Source organism: Elaeis guineensis, chromosome 7 (assembly GCF_000442705.2).
Source record: "Elaeis guineensis isolate ETL-2024a chromosome 7, EG11, whole genome shotgun sequence".
In the NCBI taxonomy this organism is placed as follows: Eukaryota; Viridiplantae; Streptophyta; class Magnoliopsida; order Arecales; family Arecaceae; genus Elaeis; species Elaeis guineensis.
The window spans coordinates 26,832,298-26,852,811 of NC_025999.2; the positions used below are offsets into that span (position 1 = coordinate 26,832,298).

The following is a 20,514-nucleotide window of genomic DNA, read 5'->3' on the forward strand; positions in this document are numbered from 1 at the left end:
ACTTTAGGTAGAGCCTTAATGGGGCATTGTTTGCATGCTTTGCATGGTTGATCTGGCTAGCTCATGATGAGAGGGTTTTTCAATAATCCCTCTAGATCCATTGCAGTTGCTAAGGAGACTATCCTTGTATCTTCCATGCTATGATATTTTTTCCTCTTCTATAGCTCCATCTAGGTGTTGAGGTGGCTATTCTCAACCTATATTATCTCTTCATTCTTCTTTTGTAGTTTGGTCACCTCTATCCTTAGGAGCTATGAAGATCAATTTTGATGCAATGGTTCGAGACTCAAAAGTAGCTACTAGTTTTGTTATACATGACCACTTTAGGTAGGATGATCAAAACAAGGGGTGAGTTGTCTCAGTGCTTAGTTCCTTATGCAAAATTACTTACTACCTGGTTGGACCTTGATGTGGTTGTGACCAAATTTCATGTGAAGCAACGTTGGTTAGAAGAGGATTCTATGACTGTGGTTAGATAGTTAATTATTTTCTGTCCACCTGTAAAGCTTTCTTTTCTTATTTTCTGTGATGTTTAATAATGGTCATCATCCTTACATAGTTTTGTCATGTCTCATATTCATCGTGAAGGCAATTAAGTTGCAGATGTTATGGCAAATCTTGCTTTATCTCGGGATTGTTGTTTCTCTATCACAAATGAGTTACTGCCCATATTGCTTCTTTTGCAGATTGATGTGAGAATGTTTGCTTTCTTTGGTCATTCTAATTATTCTACAGTTAAGTTCAAGTAAATCACTATCCTTTTTTTATGGTAGGAAGGTTGTTCTTATCTATTCATATTGTTTCTATTATGTTCTATATTGATTCATCTATTTATCTAGGATGTTTTGAAGCTCACTATTCAGCCTTGCTATTGGTCTTTTCGAGCTCTGAGCTTAAGTCTTATTTCTTTTGCTAGGTTCTTCAGTGTGTTGTGGATAGTAGAGCTTTGCTGATTTGTTTCATGGCCTGCTTCTCTCCATTTTATTTTCTTATATACAGGTTTCTCTCTCAGTTCAGGAGTTATATGAAGCACATTTTTCATGATCCACCTTTGTTTATGTTTGCTTTTGGCTCCACATCTTTTATTAAGTTATATTTGGTGTGTCAAGTTTACTCTTACCTTGCCCACAAGGCTGATATTCTTTGGTTCTTTCAATATGTTTGTGCCAACCATATTAAGGAGCTTTTTTGCTCATGCATTTTCTTTTGTCAGATTTATGCTTTGACTATCCTGCTTTAACACTGTTGGATTATTTTTTATGCTTTGCTTAGTGGGTTCTACATATGTTTGCTTCCAATACTCTCCAACTACTCAATTTCTTCGGCGCCTATCAATAGCTGATATTCTCAATGTTTTTCACATATGTTGGCAGGCCTAAGCTTTCTCTATTCTTTATAGTAGTGTTGTTTGCTTCTCTTGATGTTACACTTTAATAATTTTGGTTAAACATTTTATATCTTAAGCTCTCAATGGCTCATGTTCTTCATCAATGCTTCCTTCCTATTTATCTTACCATATTGCTTGTGGCTATGAGTTCTCACTTCAGGACCATGTAATATGGGGTTGCCCTTTCTACCATTGTGTTGTCTATGTTTATCTTATCCATGATAATGTATACTGGGCTCTCTTTTTCTTTCTCCTAAATATGCTTACTTGTTTCTTTTGTATTTATGAGTTTGTACATTGCCTCTATATTTTATGCATCAGGTGCAATTGGGCCACATCAAATCCCATGATGGATAACATGCCATGCTACCGGCCCCTTGTATTTCACCAATTTCCGATTGCGCGCTATCCATCATGCATATGCTTCAAGATTTGCCCTGGTTCACTTGCACTTGGTGCATGCAATAATTTCTCTCATACATTATACACTATTTCTACAAGTACTAAATCTCTGCTTTCTCTATTCTATGCAAAGAAAGAAGGACTCGTTTGGTTGATAGAAAGTGAACGGAGGAAGAGGCACTTCTCGAAAAGTACAGAAAGAGCCTCTTATTTGGTTGGAGTTTTAAGAGGAGAGAGAGTAAAAAAATATTTACTTTGAGAAGTCACTTCTCATATTTCATGAGAAGTGAAAATCTATAGAAGAGGTAAGTTTTGACACTTCCTGTGATATGAAAAGTGGTAGTACTTTTTTTTCCTAAAATATCCTTTTAAAATTCATAACTAAAATTTAATAAAATATCAATAGATGGTTAGAATAAAATATCGAATAATAATATAATATAATATTAATATTATCTTAATATTTTTATAAATATAATATTAATATTTATTATTTTAATATTATTTTAATATTTATATTAATATAATATTTATATTAATATTATATTATATTTATATCTATATTAATAATTTTATTGTATTAAATATTCATATTATGTTAATATAATATTAATATATTAGTATAATTAACATAATAAATTATTATGATCAACATTATATTATAATATATTAATGCTATATTATATTAAATAAATATAATATTTATATTTATATTAAATTTATTACTAAAAATATATGGTTTTATATCTACTAAGGATCTAATAAATATTTTATATAATTTTTCTAAAAAAATAGGTGCTCATCCAAATATACGCTACTTTATAATAAGTCACCTTCCTATGATTAACCAAACATACCAAAATTCTATTCTCAGGAAGTTTACTTCCCAAAAAGTAATTTTCTGGGAAGTTACTTTCCAACTTCCTAGAAAGTTACTTCTCAAGAAGTTATTTTCTGAAAAGAAAATTTTTTCTCACAAACCAAATGAATTCGAAAAAAAAAACTTGTAACACCACGTATAAGGACCAAGACCTATACTCATCTCTACAATCAAAATAGAACTTCTGTTCAATGCACTTATTTAAAGCGCGTGATGAATGGATCCTAAAAGTAGAAAAGTCTAGCCCTTGACCAAGCCCTTGGATGTCTTGATACAAGGTGGATATGATATTTAGGATCGTCTAGAGAAACAAATCAAAGGATCCTATAAACTATCATCCTAATTTTGTCAAGCAAAGATGTGGTTAGAGACGAATGTACCAGTGTCAGAAGAAAATAGATATAAATGATAGTAACCAATAGAGACAAGTGTTAGTGCTGGAAGGAGACAACTGTCCAATTGTCAAAAAGGATATGTATAAATGTTAAGTTGTAACCCTTAGCACAAGTCCTTTCCGAAAAATCAATTGTTAGTCTCTTTATAATTTTAACTTTATCTTTCAACTATCTTTTCTCATTTAGTTTTCTCATTTAGTTTTTACTTCATAGTCCATAGTTTGTATCTCCTAGTCACTAGTCTCTTCCTCAAGAAGGTGGTATCCAGCAGCACAAGCTCTTGAAGGTCAAGATAATATGATCCATTGCTATATATCTTTTTCTAGTTCGGACATCAGTGGCACGTTTATACTTCTATCTAAGCATAGCTATCATCCTTTCTCCTTTCTATCCCATCCCAAGTTAAAAAGTGAGCTAATAGAGGTATTCTCCTTTCTGGACTCATTGTGGAAATGATAACGTCAAGTATTTTACCAAAAAATATTTGTGATGTTCTACCAATTCTTTAGGGGTTAACTAGTCGAACCAAGGATCTTTTATGGCAACCATGGCAAGGGACCTTGATATAACTAAAATCCATGTCCTTCAAATCCTCAAACTTCATCCTTATGCTCTGGATGCAATCTATGCTTAGCCAACACCCTTTTAACTTCAGCCTGCCTAGAGACACTTTCTAGTCCATCTCTCTTCATCAACACAAAGAATTTCAAGCTATATTAATACCAATATCACTGTTAATGCAGAAATTTGAGCATTCCATCAATAATCATTTTCTAAATGACATTAAGGATGACAATGCAATTATAGTATGGTGACTCTACTTGTGCTACTTATAATATTTCTTATCCTTCAGCTCCTCTAGAAAAGAAAATTTGTAACTTTCAAATAACTTTATTTTTTATCTTTCAATAGATAGTCAAAAATTTATTTTGTTTTGGTCATGTCAAATAAGGGTGATGTTTGGATTTAACATCACCCTTTGGAATGGATTGATCATCTAAAAATTTATTTTGCTTTGGTCATGTCAAATAAGGATTTAACATCATGCTTTGGAATGGATTGATCATCCACCTCTGGTTGATTTTGTCCCATCAACCTACTCAACAATCTGCTCGGCCATATCAACTTTATTGCGTTCATCCTTATCCATGAAAAATTACTTAAATCTATCTAAATTGTCAAAACTTCATAATGCAAATGTCCCGTATATGTCCTCTTAAATGCTTTTCTCTATTCTTCCTCCCAAAGGATTGCTTTATAGTTCACCTCGTACCTTGCTAATTAAAAAGGATCCAAGAGTTCCTACACCGTGAATTTTTGTTGGCTCTATTTTTTATCTAGGAATGAGATGGAAAGAACAGGCCAATAGCTGGGCTCAAATAGATGCATAAGTGTATAAGAATACAAATTGGTCGGATTGACCCATAATGTAATCCAACCCAATCTGCTTAGATCGATTCGAACCATTTAAAAGATCCATAGGGTCTAGTCAGGTTTTAAAATTGAACTTATTCTATTTTCTAGCTTAGATTTGAATTTATTGAATTCTGATCCAATTCTGCTCGACCAACGTGAACCTATTATATGGATCCGAATGGCCGAACCGATACCTTAGGTGTTCTTTTTAGAAGATACCATGTTAGTTCATTAAAAAAAAATTATAGACATAATTTAAATGACATGCAAGTCCCTAGGTATCTATTTTTCTTAGTGAAAAAAAAAAAAGATAAATCTCCATCAGCTCTTAACACAAAGCCAAAGCACGCTATGGCCTGTACTAACTCAAACTGAAAATACTAAAGAAGAATCTGAAACTCTCCCATATCTTTTACTTCTTCTCACTAGAATTTATTAGTACATTATAGTGAGGACCCGATTTTGATCGATTTCAACCCAAATTGTTTAGGTTAGATCCGGGTTATGCATAGACTCAATCGGATCTGAATGCTCTATTGAATAAAAAAATTTGATCTTAGACTTGATTCGATTTTCTATTAGGTTGGATCTAGGTTTAACATTAGAACTTGATCAAAGAATCAGATCGAGTCGAGGTCCATTCCGACCTATTTGCACCCCTCCATAGGCATGGGACCAATGTTCAAATTAGAAAGGGTAAAATGGTAATAGATACTATTATCTTTGATCTTCAAGAATTTTTGCTACTAAGTACCATTTTTTTAGGAAAGAAGCTAGGAATTTAAAGATAAAGATCAAATGATAAAAAGATTAATCATTGATTTTTTGTGAAGAACCCTTCTTGGAATTGCTACTTAATATTTCCACAGACCTTTTTGACCGCTGGACCGCTATCTCCTTCTAGCATTGATATTTGTCTCATTTACCACCACTTTATCCACTTTTTTTCTGATAGTTTCCGCAGTCCGTCCTAACCTTGTTTCCACTTTCAAAGGATAAATTCAAGAAAGAAAAGAAAAATTAACGATGGATCGCTTCCTAAAATAATAATAATACATCGAATCAAACATGATAAACAATAGACAAAATAGAGTACGCATTTTATGTCACGAAGAACTACTTTTTTCCTAAGGATATATCTGATGAAATATCCTCGCAAAGGCAGGTTGGTCTGACACCTCTATGAGAAGAACCTGATTATGCTCGACAGAAGAAGAAGAGATGGCTGGTGGAAAGGAGGGGAAAAGGAAGGGAGAAAGGAGCAGGACAAATAATCACGGAAGGTAGTCCCGTTGCTAGTGGATTTGAAAATAGGGTAGCAACCCTCCTCCAAACATCCCTAGTATCCAAACTCACGTAAAGGTAGTGTTTGAATCTAGATTTTTCGGTATAATTACCGAGAGATGGAATTTAATAACTAATTTTAAAAATATTCACCGAAATTAGTCACCAAGAAAATAAATTAATAGATTTTATTTATGAAAATACTCATAGAAGGGCATTCTCTAAATTACAAACAAGCCAAACACGTTCTGAAATTATTATCATCACTTTGGATACGAGCTTCTTTGCAGCAGGAAAGATGCATAAAGATCAGTGACAGAGTAGGAGAAAGCCGCTCGCTGAGGGTACGCATGGGAAGGTCTGCTGTTTGGCTGATTGATCCTGCCGAATTATAAGATGATGGACAAAACTATAAGGACTAAGGGTATGTTTAATTGTGTGCAAAAGGAAATGGAAAAGCAAAAATAATAATAATAATAATAATGATAATAATAATTTATATAGTATTTTGGTTTTCACACCATCCCAAACGGCTAAAAGATTTATTATTTTCCAAAACTTAGTTTTCAAAACATTTGCAAGCAACCAAACATTCCCAACAGTACAGAAGCTCAAAATTCGGTCACCGGATTCCCATGTCCAATGACAGGAACCTCGTTGATAGTTTTCATCCAGCATCATGACATTCTGCGCTGGCGATGATCATGTCCTGTTCACAGGAAAACAAGAATACCGTATGAGACATGTTGTTACTTGGGAAGGTATCTGGATCCAGTAGCATGTACCACTCTGATGAAACTGACCACTGAGGAGAGGAGAAAAAACAGAGCGGCAGGTGATGCACATTATATGATCATGGCTTAAGTCCCACTTGAAAATCATTTCAGAACATTGAGACATGAAAATTAGGGATGATGGCTGCACTGACGATTAACATTGACTGCAGTAACAAAAAAGGCCAATCAAATATTTTTGATACGTTGGCTGATAGGCATGACCATTACCATATCAAAACCATCTACTCGCCAAGAATCGGGCAAGCTACGAAAACTGGATTGAAATTATCTGATTTTCAAGTTCTTTATCTCATAATTGGAATACAGAATCTCTCAATCCGAAAAAATGAGACAGCCAGCAGCATATGTTGTTTGTCCTGGTCAAAGTTTTGCATACAGCTGCAGATAAAAAAATCAATGATGACCATGCTTTTCAACCTTGATTTCAGCATTCAAATGAAGAGTCTTAACAAAAAGGAATATGTGTCTCGACTCAAACAAACAATGTCTAGTGTTTTATTAGAACCTCAAAAAGCTTCACAACTTTTGCTACATTCAGAATAATCAAAAATTTCAAAAAGCTGGGCCTGAGCATGAAATCATTCTGATTGCCTTTGCCCCAACACTGGAATATCCTCATACTTTTTCTGCAATTAACACAAAAAAAAAAAAAAAGAATTGTTGGAGAAAACATAAAGAACAAAGTTGGCAGGACAAATGTGTTCTATAAGTAAAATATCAGGTAGACAACAAATAAGACAAACATATGATTCACAGGGAACAAGCTTCTAAAGGGAGTGCTGGCATAATTACTATGAATATATTAACTTCAGTAACAAAACCTACAAATTAACAGGTCAACTGAAAACACATTGGAATAACGTTCATACAATGGTACGGTATAGTTGGACAGTTTTTTCTTTTTTGTTTTATTTTGAATCTTTTTTCTTATCAGTGATATAACATGCACAACAAGAATTTCACCATCATTTTCTTTCTCAAAAGAATTTCACCATCATTCCATAAAACAAGTGAAACTTGAAGGCTAAGCAATAATAAAAGTTATACTTAGCTCTTGTAGCAATTTTGTTTTTATAAACAACCACAAAAAACAGAGGATCTTGTTATAAATAGTGCATCTCTACTACTTATACTTCCATCATTGGTAAATGCACACATCTTGGATTAGTTCTTGATCTATCTTTAAGATCAGAGAACCAGAATTACATGATAGCCAGAGGTGGAAAAGTATCTACATGTACAAGAAATAGAAAAATCTTTTCAGATCAGGATTACAGTCATCCATCTTTCCTTTCATATGCATTACACATGAACAACACTAGTTTGTGTCAATAGCTAAATATTATAAGTATCTTGTTCATTTACACTCAATGCTAAATTCAGAAGCCTGAGTTGAAATTGAAAATCCAAATGTTGGACATGATCTACAAGAACTAAAATATATATGCACAAAACTCATGAGACGTCTTGCCTACAAATCAAATCTCCCCAAGTGGCATGATATGATGTGTGTATGTATATCTTTATGATTGAAATTGTAGAAGGTTTTCATGACCAGACTGCAATCTTGCTACCCAAATACCTTGGTAGCCAAACACTCAAAAGCAGACTCCCTGAATTTCTCTTCATTTCTTCCTAAAACCTTCTCCTAAGGCAAATTTCTCGTTGGGGTTGTTTGTCGTGCTGCAAGTCAAACTACATTCCAAGTCCAACTAAGGGGTGGACCAGCCCGCATGTTTGGAGGTCCATAGTTGGACTGCAAGTCAAGCTGCAAGGCCCTAGCAGCTCAGCTTGTAATTGCCATAGCCTGGATTGCAGCCAGCTACATGACAAGCTGACACACCTTTTCCTCCATCCATGAACTCTTCCACCCTCACCTCCCAAGTATGTACACTTAAGCACACCCCTTCCTCCCATCCATTCACTTCTCGCCCCTTCCCCTCAAGTCCTATGCTTCGATGCACCTCCTGCTCTAAATGGATCCCTTGTCATGCCCTCCTCCTAATCCCTCCTCCCTCGCTGCCAGTGGCTGCTGTAAGAGCCTCAGCGCAAACCAGTCCAAGATCCTGACCCAGCCCATTTTCTTCCTGAACTCTTCTCCATCTTCTAGCTTGGTTGAGCATCAGGCCCCCTCCTTGTCAAGCCCTCCTCCCAAACTCCCTCCCTCACTGTAAGCAACTGCCAAACAGAACCTGGCACCGACCAATCCAAGATATCAGTCCCCAGCCCTGATTCTCCTTAGCCCCTTGTCTATCTTCCAAGGCAGTAGAGTGGTAAAGCACCACCCACCCTCCCCACCATGCCCTCCTCCATATTCTCTCCTCTCTCACTGTTGACAAGTGCCTAAAACGCCCTGGTGCGAACCATTCCAGGACCCCAGCCCCCAGAATTGATCTATCCATGGCCCCTCTTGTCCTCACCCTCTTCCCTCCACTTCTTTCATCCTCCTCTCTCCACCCTCCACCTACAAGGCTCCAAAAAGCCTCTTATGGTGCCGTTTGGTTGCCTACAATTCAATTGCATGTAATTCAATTATTGGCAACAATTCAATTACCAATGATTGGAATCATAGTTGCAGAAAGAGGCCTTCTTTGGTTGTCTGTAACTGAAAACTGTAGATGCAATTACAGCTGCCTGGTTGTTTGATGTGGAAAGAGATACAATTACCTTATAATTAGGATGGTAAGCTTTACCCCTTGAGAAATAGGGGACGATTCATCATATTATTTTTATCATTATAATAGAGAAGTAATATTGCTAATACCAAGGTTATTTTTATCATTACAATAAAAAAGTAATATTTTTCCACAAAACGGGATGCCTCTACTGTCCTGGCCCATCCTAGCAACTATCCCTATCGAGCATCTATTTCTTTGTTTGTTTGTCTGTTTGTTTTTTTCTTTCCTTTATTCGTTCTTTCTTTTCTTCTTCCTTTCTTTCTTCCTTTTCCTTCTTATTTCTTTCCCTTCTTCCTTCTTTCCTTTGTTTTTCCTCTTCCTTCCTTACTTTGTTTCCTTCTTCTTCTTTCCTTCCTGTCTTTTTCCTTTTCTTCTTTCTTTCCTCTTTCTTCTTTTTTCTTGTGTGGATGGGTTTTGGAGTCCCATCCCCATCAATCCCATTTTCTAGCAGGAATAGGACAAGATGACCAAGACACTCCCCACCTATTGTGATTTAAAACATTAGCTATTACACTATGATTGGATTAGAATAAGAATAATTATTATATTAATTATATGAATATAAGATAATTTGCTATTATAATAAGGACATGTTTTTTTATCAATTCTAATTATTAGTATGCCATCATATATAGATTATAAATAATAATTATAATTACTATATATTATTATATATTGTTATATATTATTTATTGTATGCAATTATAATCATTACTATACCATTATACAGATTATAATATTAGAAAAATTGTAATAATAAAATAATATTGTGCAGTATCTTAATATTCTAATAATATTCTAATCATAATATATTATTATGATACTCTAACGATATTAAATATCATATAGTTTACTACTATTAAAATGTAACATTATTATAATAACATTATATTATAATATTTTAATTTTATTATAATTTTATAATTATATTATAATATAATAAAATAATAATAAGATATTATCACAATATAATAATAAATAATATAATATACATTGAATATTATTAATATTGCTATTTGTAATAATATTATAATATTAATTCAATAACAATATTATGTTATTATTGTTATTACCTTAATTACAAGAATACCATGGAAAAGGAGAAGGGAAACAAACAGATTGGTGAAGGAACCCCTTTTAAAGGGCTTTCTTAAGTACAATATTCCTCAGAAGTGCAACTAGTTTTAGTTGCAATACCAGTTACAGGTTTTGGAGTTTTTCTTTTAATAGCTGAACCACAACCTACAAATATAGGCAACCAGATAGCCACTAAATACACAATAGGACTCCCAAGGATAAGATGTCTGTTTAGACATTTACTAAAATTGGAACAACACTCCCGGAACCAACCACCCCACACTGCTCATCTGGTGTCTGGTCTTCTTTTTTCCTTACCACATGCATGACATGTGCAAGATACTAGGGCATCCACACTCGCAACAAAAACACACATATATACACAAGGTGGGGGGGGGAGAGAGAGAGATCCTGTCTTTTTTTTTTTTGTCACAGAGAGAGAGAGAGAGATCCTATTGACCTAATTTTGAATCAAATCCAAGCTACTGAATATGACCTACTAGCTTTAAAGCTGCTTACAGCATATGAATTTGAAGATACCGAGACCATAGTCAAAAACGAGCATTGTAGATGCCTAGACCATAGTCAAAAACGAGCACTGTGTTGTATTTATTTAAACCATCAATTTTCACATGATGCGTAGGCTTGAGGTCTCCAACCTCAATGATGTTTAGTCCAGAGATCGCAAACCACATTCAACAGCTCAGATCATCAATGCTAGACTCCAACCTTCTGATGGCATTTTATGATGTACTGACTTTAGAACAACTTGGTGCATTAGATAAGGGTTCCAAAAACATGTGACTTCCATACATTCACTCATTACAGTTTTTACAAAGATTTAGCTCTTCTTAGAAAGATTACTCAAAAACAACAAGAAAATTGTGATATAGAAGCAAAACTCAAAAATCTAATTTCCACTTAAACAAGGTTAGAAACATTACTCATTCCTTTCCATAATAAGTATAAAATAGCTGATCACATGGCAGTCTATCATTTATCTTGACCAAGACTGTTCTTCCTTTTGAGTGAATTGCTATGTACTTAAGTACCATTTTACATTTAAAGAACAAAGATACATAATAATGGCACAAATAGTTTTGACAAGGCTTATTGTCTTATCCATTAATAGTTTTGAATTTCATTAATAATTGATACAAGAAGAAACCTCATGACCAGACATGTTAGCAATGACTAATAAGATTACAAAAGCATAGATCATCAAGGAGCAAAAATTTCAGAATTACTAGAGAATGGCAACAAAGGGGAAATGGCAAACATAGACCATATAGTCAAGCAAATTACTTGGCACAAAGTTATGTCACAGCTAAAAAGTAGTTACCCTCTAGCTCCCGCACATTCCAACATCTGATAATGTGCGTCAGGGGTTTTCCTTCAGAACAAGTATTTCCCTCTTTTTGTTACATGCATTATTCTCAACTTAGTTTTTGTACCTTCATTCGAATATCTGAAAAAGGGGACTCAATTTCTTTCCCACATGGAGGCTTTCATTTGCAAGTTGAATTAATTTCCCATTAACAAATATGCTTCAACAAAGATCTGGAAATGAGCTTAAGACAGGAAAGCATCCATTCAAAAATGTATCCAAGCATATAGCAAGTAATAATAGTACCAGTGGGATCCTATTTAACTTAGTTATTTGGTTTCAAGCCAAAGGTACATCCAACTAAAACCTAACAGCTGAAATCCTTGCAGCATTGCAGCTGCTACTATGATCTGTGACATCAGAGTCTTCACAAATCAATTTTTATCCATCCTTATAAAGACTTATTAAAATATCTGCCACAGCACAAAATGTGGAACTGAACTGAAATGAATCCATGAAATGCCTTGTGATCAGAATTTCTTACATGTCAAGCATGCTCAAGGCATGGATATTTATATAATTGTGTTCTATAATTTCAAGTAGATAATTTCTAGTTTGGAGAGGATGTCATTATGTTTGATTTTACATTATCAAAAAGCAAAAGATCTGTTTAACATCTTCTGGAACAACTAAAATGGAAAATTTAAAGTGACATTCTTCTAGTATCATTTTGAAACATTTATTTATTTGAAGAAAACTACTCTTTATTTATTTTTGCAGAAACTAGTGTTTTGGACTTTACCGCACCATTATGCACCAAATGCTATATAGAGATGCACACATGACATATGTTGATGCATATGTAAAGACATCCTTGTAGTAGTCATGACCACAAACTATAATGGTCCATTAACTGATTTCAGAAGAGGGAAAAAAAAGAGCTGTACTTCTTTTCTGCGAAATACCATTTTTCTAAAGGTTTGTCAAGAATGGCTACAGTACAAGTTTCCAAGCAAAGTGATATCTGCTGTCAATAGAACTTCGGCAGAAATTATGCCCAGAAATTAATAAATCCATGGCTGCAAAGCAATTCAAAGTTTTCTTGGAACTTCGTTACTCCACTTGGGAACACTGACAAGATGATAGAAATTTGAGTATTATAAACTTCCACTTGGGAGCACTAACAAGATGACAGAAACTTGAGAATTATAAGCTTTTTAAAAGTTTTTACTGCCAAAGCAAGAAAGAATTAAATAGTTGATTCTAATTGTTGTTCATGTGATGTGGCTCGTGACAATTGATTGCCTGACTCTCCATTGGTCTGCACATGGACCCTACTTGGCCTCCTAAGGAGATGAAGTAACTAGGCTGACTGTTCCCATGAGAGCAGAGTCATGTTTTTATTTCTTTTTCTTTTTCTATTCCTTGACATTGTTGACAAAGAACATAAGGATAATGGCCGGCAGCTTTTTTCCCTTATCAAGTTTCCTTCTTTTTTCCGAAGATATGAATTGTAAACCTTTTTCTTATTACATTAAGTCCTATAAGGACAACGTAACAAGCAGTTGGAGCATTCTGATACTAAAGACAGAGCATGCCAGCTGGGAGATAGTTATGCGCCCCCGGCCCCCCCCCCCCCCCACCACCCTCTCTTTTTCCTTCCCATCATCCATATTATGTTCTAGAAAAAGAGGATCTGATATGTGTTATCCTATTGCACAGACTGATAAAGTTGCATATACGTGTTTGTCGTAGAACTCTGCTTTCCTGCCACAGAGGTTTAATCACTACAGCACTTTAAGACCTCCCTTGTTCCTCTTAAATCACTCAAAACCATAAAAGGTTCCACACATCTGCTATAACCCCTAAAATCCCATTGCCTCATTTTTTTTTTTCAATCTCCTCCCTAGATCCTCTGAAATCACTCAAAACTCCAAAGATTCCACATATCAGCTATAAACCTTAAAATCTCAATGATCCATTTTATATTCTAAATTTCTAATATTTCCCAGTATTTGCCAAGATCTTGGAAAGACCTAATATTATGCAGATAAAACCAGTGGCTGGTATGATGATTTGTCCCCTAAACAGTGCCAGATCATCATACAACTCCCTCTAACGGAACTGATAATACATATTTTCATTCTTCTCTGCGGCACTACTTCTGTTCCTAGGGGCCATGGCATTCAAGGAATGTAAAGTAGCTTTAGGGAGATCAATTGAGTTACAAAGAACGCAACCCTTCCAATAAGTTGCTACATATGTTTATTGCTGCCATATAATCTCGAGAGAAGGTCTCAAGCTGATCATTCAACAAACTATCAGACAACATAGTAGAGAAAAAGAGATAACAGTTTAAAGAAAGGAAGGGAAAGCAAGTGAGAACGGGACTATAAAGGTTGACTCTGATACCCAACTGTTGCAAGACCACTTGAAGATGGTATGTAGCGCATGGGGACCTAGTGAAGGATTGAATTAGGTGGACGCACTGTGAATATGGTTTCAACCAGGTGATTGTGAAACTTGACATCAAAATGGAGCAAAGACCATCTCTAAATCAATTGCTAATAGATGTGTGAAGATTATCATGGAGCACCAATGTCATCTCTTTTTCCATCAGCAATAGCAGACACAGAGACTTAACAACTTATTTTGTTGTGATGAATGCAACATATATTACTATAAGTAGAACATGATTATTTGACAAGGATGTAATTTGGAACAATCAGCTTAACTTTTGCACTTCTACACAGCCTACAAATTCATGCTTGTACGCAGGAGGATATGGTAGTAATTATACTTCAAGAACCTTAGGCATAACCATTAAGATTACAGCCTATGAATCTTTTGAGACCAAAGGAGGTCTCAGTTCGTATCAAAAATAGATAGAAGAACAAAAGAAAGCATCTCTGAACTCCAGGATGGATCCTTCTCAACTTGAGGGAGTCTGATGTACCCCCAATTTGGAACTAGCAAGCTTATATGAGGAATAAATTTTTGCAGAAATCGGACTTAAGGAATCTTAGTCTCATTGGGAAATATCTATCTGAGGTTCACAAGTTGTGCTCCATGGTTGTTGGCCAAATTCCCATATTTTTAAGGCTAAAACCTGTTGAAACTTCGGTTAAAATTTAGTAATAGATTCATTTCATCCTTTGATGCCATAGGAGAACTTTAATTAGATCAAGGGTCTGGATTAAATGTTCTCTAAGACTAATAATCTCAAGAATCTATATAACTAGCTAGGAAAAGGGTTCTAAGCTGCATTTTTCAAGATTAAGAATTATTGAATTTATCTTGATGACTTGAATAATTCCACTTCTCAACTCTCTTCTTGTTCTTCTTCAATCTTCTATCTACTATCTTCAGGAGTTCTTCACAAAAATTCTAAGGGCTGCATGCTCATGGCACCAGCAATCTCTTCTCTAATGTTCCCAACATGACGTAAATCCTCTTTCAATTTTCAGCATCACAAATCAACCATCCATGATGGACCATAGGATGATCCTTTTTCACATTTTGCCCTTATCTCTCAGCTATGAAATAGAATATAATCAAATTAGATCAAGCTTTGTTTTCCTTTTCAGGACCACAAGGCTTGTTTATCCCAAACAACTTATCAGCCAGCATATATCACAGGATATGTTAACACAAAGCCACAGGGTTCATATATCTTAGTATCATTAAGACCATAAAAACTTCAAGCACAAGTCACTCTTATGGCTCTTGTTAGGAATTTATTACCCACCAGCAAAATGTTATTACTATTGATGTAAAAGAAGGATAAAATTAATCATAACTCTCAAGATTTACTCCAATAGTTGAGGCAGACTCTATACATCTTTCTTGCCAATCATCCATTCAAACTTAGGCTTTGTCCCCTTGTTTATTTACTTTTTGAGACAACTTTAAGCCCCACTTCTTCATGGAACACCCTTGAATCTCAGTTGACTCACAAATTACCATCGAAATAAGCTCTCTATCACTTACATGCTACGTAGACATTACCATCTCAATTCGCTACCAATCTGATACATACCTATTCCAAAGTCAAAATTAGATGAATGCTTCATTGTTTTGGGATTAACAACCAAAAAGGAACAAGAGATGCTTGATTAGATCTAGGGTAGAGGACAAAAGTTTGGGAGCTTTGGGTGATAAACTACTCTTTGTATGACAGAAGTTCTATATGACATTGTAGCTTGTAAGCATGATGAATCTGAAGCAAGTATAGTGGAAAATCCTCCACTAAGTACTTGGGATTGCCATAGTGGATGATAAAATCAAGCAACATAATTGGTATATAGTGGTTGAGGAGTTGGACATGTCCCTTTCACTATATTTTGCAGAAGAATCATCTTTCTAATTTCTGAAATTTTTATGACTAGTCTGCACACTTTATGTTTGTTCTCCAAATGACCTACCCAATATGTCACCAAGTTAAAATTTTAACAACATATCATTTATGAGTAAAAGGGTTAGCTTTTGAATTTGACAAAGTCGTATACCTTATCTCCAGAAAGACTGCATGGAATAAAAAAAGGAAAATGCAGGTTACGAGCCTAGATATTCATAATAAATCATCACTGAATAGCTTCAATAAAGAGGTAGCAGAATACCACCAAGTGGCAAGTCTTAATTAATCTACAACATGCAAGAGGTTCAAGTGTTACCTTTTGGCAACAGATACACACAAGTGGACCAAATGTAAAACCCAAGTCAAGAGAGTTAACATGTCTTGCACTCTCTCAACTTGGAAACAGAAGTCCGAAATGCGAATCAAGCACAAAGTGAATGTTACATTAAAAAAATCCTATGAAAATTAGGGATCACAACTATATATGTAACATATACATGCAATATCATTTCATTCATACCCCAATATTATTGTGATCCCATAGCTTGTGAACTCCGTAGTCCACTGCCTGCAGCAAACAACCAATTTACTAGTCAGACACAAGAAGTAACCAGTTTGTCATTTGATAATACGAAACAATGTATGCATAATCAAGATAAATCATCCAAAACATGGCCCTGCATGCAAAAGATTGATTCTTTCATGAGTAAAAATTAATAAATGGGAAAACAAAACTATAGCACTCTTTCATGTGTCAAAGTCACTAGCCTGACATGTTGCAATCCTTATCTAATGTAGCCCATCTGATTCCATTCTTAATCCATAAAGGGAACAAGAGAGATATTTAAGAAATGGAGGTGGTGTATTTCCTAAATAAAATATAGATTTTTATGATAAAATAATGAATGGGAAATTTTGTCAAGAAACTCATGGATTCCTTTGCTCGCGTGCGTGCACTCATATATAATGTGCCAGACATTTCTATACATTGGCTTTTAAAATACCATGGTTGTTAACCTCATACAAAGAAAGCAATCACATATAAGATCTCAATTTAAACTACATTTGGTAAAATCAAAACTAGAACACTGAGAAAAAAAAATGATCAAAAAAGGCACAATGAACAAATTTGTTAAAAACTCATGCCTAATTTATACAATCAAGCTCTTAATTGGTAACCAGAAGAAAACAACTACAAGTTCTCAATTGAATTGCAGTAACTTCTAGATCATTTTCATGCACAATTTTTTTCTAACATGTAATATCTTTTTTAATCTACATGGACACCAGGACTTATTTTAAAAAGGCAAATCCATGCAAGGTTATTTTGGAATTAGTGCATCTCTTTCTTTTTTTTCTTTTTTTTTTGGTGGAAAGGAATTTGTGCAACATCACAAAAAAGATCTTGCTTTCAAGCTACACAGACAGTTGTAAATGTTCCAAAAACACGATCACTGCATGAAATCTTCGAGTCCTTTCTCTACGATCGATTCGATTGGAATCCATGATAAAACGGAATGAATCGCAGGTTCTCACTCGATTTTCAGCAATTAATGTAAATAATTACATGTACAAAAAGAAAAGATAAATCATTGAGTAATGGAAAGCATGAATCAACTCCACATGGCCAGGTCAACTTCTTGCATCAGATCCAATCAAGAAAACCCAAAATAAAGTCGAATAGGTAATAATTCTATAAAGCAAGCTAGATGAACGCTATCAAATACGAATAACTAGCGGATCCAAGGGGCGGGGAGAAGCCGATCGGCAAAGTCCCTACCCGTTCTCCGGCGAATGCGCCGGCCACGACGAAGGTGACGTAGACGGAGTTCCGGCGCATCAGGACGCGGTAGAGTCCGTCCCAGATACCCATGGAATGAAGATCGCTTCCCTCTCTATGCGCTTCTTCCGAGCACCTCTTGAGGTAGGGCGGCTGGCACTCTCCGAGAGGTCGGAATTCTAAACACGGATGCCAGGTACTCGATCTGACTCCAGTATTTGTCACGTGCGGTGCACGTATTTACTCAAGGTTAAAAAAAACACGTGCGGTGCATGCATTTCTTAGGTGCCTTTGGACCTTTTCTTTTTTTTTTTAATTTTAACAAACAAAACTTTAATAAACTTTAATTTTCTATGTTTTAATTTTTAAAATATAAATATATTTTATATAATTAATTATTTTTAATACAAATATAGCGATATTGGGAAATGTTGTAATAATCAAAGTAGTGGAGGCTACGGTGGCAGGCACGGTTGATGGAAGTAGGATGGAGGTGTCAATGTAGGAACAAAAACCATATGGATAGGCACTATATAGAAGATCATATAAGATGGAACTTTTTTTATGTCACGATTTTTTTTTATTATCTTAAAAAAAACTCAAAAATCAAATATAGGTATTTTTTTTATTATCTTAAAAAGAAAACTCAAAAATCAAATATAGGTAAGAGGATTCCTACTAACATAGTCTGTTAGTTTCATAACTTTAAAAAATAAAAAAAGAAAAAAAATTGTATGTGCCAAGAGAGATCCTCCAAGAGGAGAGACCAACTGTATCCTCTTTCTTTTTCATCAAGTCTCTCCATTTATCCTCTTCTTTATGAAGGCATCTCTTTCATCTGTGAGATCTTCCTCCTGTATCCCTTTTTGCTTCTCCAAATTTTATTTTTTTTTCAAGATCTTTGCATCTAAGAGTTTATGAAATTTAAAGAATGGTATGGACATAATTTCTTATATTAGGCAAAGCTAGAATGTTATCTTTATCACTTTGTTAAATTTTTTCTCCTTTTTTCATAAACTATACTGGAGAAAAATTTGAAGACTCGAGAGATGAGATTTCAAGTTCTAGCACAAGTCCTATTCAGGATGCCAAGCTTTCCACACCAAAAACTATGATATTAGTTGAATTAATTTCTATATTTCATCTCTTATTTGAAATGCTAAATTAAATTACTCTATATGCACAAATATTTATATCTTACTTAGTATTTATACAAATACATGCAACATATTCAAATGATACATACTTATATCAAGCTAAAATAATATAATAAGAATGACTGCATCCATAATTTTCCTGATGCAAATCTTATTATTTATTAATCCATATTCAAAAATTTATTGATATACATATCTAGTATCATGAATATAGATAAGTTATTGGTTAAGTTAACTATAATTACCAAGATACTACTTTTAAATGCATAACTATAGTAGTTATAATTATTTTAGAGGACTTAACATGTTGTTTTTTCTGAATTATTTGATGTTCATAGATATCCATCATGATGAAAGTTTATTACAAAAGATAGTTAGTTCACATTCAAACTTAGAAGTTGATATAGTATTTACTTTAGAAGAAAAAGCATATAAATTTTATAATGCACAACGAAGAGAGTTGGTTTTGGTGTTTGTAAGGATCACCGTAGGATTAGAATGATGGAACCTTACAAAGTAGAATATTTCTGTGCTATAAAGAAGGTTTGCATGCGACTCATCCTATATATATAACTAAGAAACCACGAGCCATCAAAAGAACAAATTGCATGGCTTATGTTGAATTCAAAATTGATCATAAGAATTTATGGGATATGAGTAAAGTTAGCATTAATCATAATAATCATCTAATAATTTCTGACAAATATGTTAAAGTCACATCACAAACTGCTCCCATTCATATGATGGTTATTGATCAGATAAAAAGAGCTGGAGTGAGTCCTTCACAAGCTTACCATTTTTTTCAAAAGATCCCAAGCTATCAAATATGTTGGATTTACAAAAATTAATTACTTTAATTATTTACATACAAAAAGAGTGAGATAACTTAAGGTTGGAGATGCATAAATTCTCTTAGATTATTTGAAGAGTCGATAGAAAAAAAAAATCCTTCATTTTATCAGCTATATAGGTCGATGAAATAGGGCAAATAGCTATTTCTTTTGGATAAATGGGCAATCAATTATGGACTATGCATATTTTGGGGGTGTGGTTTTATTTAACACTACTTTTAAGACAAACAAATATGAAATGGCATTTGTTGTGTTTCTTGGTATTAATTATCATAGGCAGAAGGTTGTGTTTGTGGCAATTTTATTATTTATAAAATAATTGATTTATTTGTTTGGTTATTTAGAACCTTTACAGCTATATTGCCTGGGAAACAACATACTAAATCAATAAATATATATCATTCTCTTAATATTAATGATATTTATCCTAATATATCTTGATTAATCTGTATGAATATCTATTCAATATATTATTCATGTGTTAGGAATCAGATTTGAATAGGTGACATGAGGATTTTCGGTTCCAAAAATAATCTTCACAGATTAGTGTGCTGCCATGTGGAGGACTATTAAAATGGCCCTATCCAATCATGCCACCGTGTGTGTATATGCATATATTTAAAAATATTGTGAAATTTTTTTTTCATATATATTCAAGTCATTTCAGATTTCAAACTAAGTTCAAAACTTATATATATAAATGCCGCCCTATGGAATATTTTCAAT

At 34.2% G+C, this 20,514-nt stretch overlaps 1 non-coding gene across 1 annotated transcript; it reads right to left on the minus strand.

Annotated features, from left to right (window-relative positions):
* Window positions 1–6,946: 6,946 nt before the first annotated feature.
* On the minus strand, window positions 6,947–17,972 carry LOC109504955 (uncharacterized). Its single transcript, XR_012142914.1, has 3 exons — window positions 17,781–17,972; window positions 16,521–16,568; window positions 6,947–7,187 (listed from the first exon to the last, which is right to left on the minus strand). It is a non-coding gene; the product is annotated as an uncharacterized protein (transcript).
* Window positions 17,973–20,514: the final 2,542 nt, after the last annotated feature.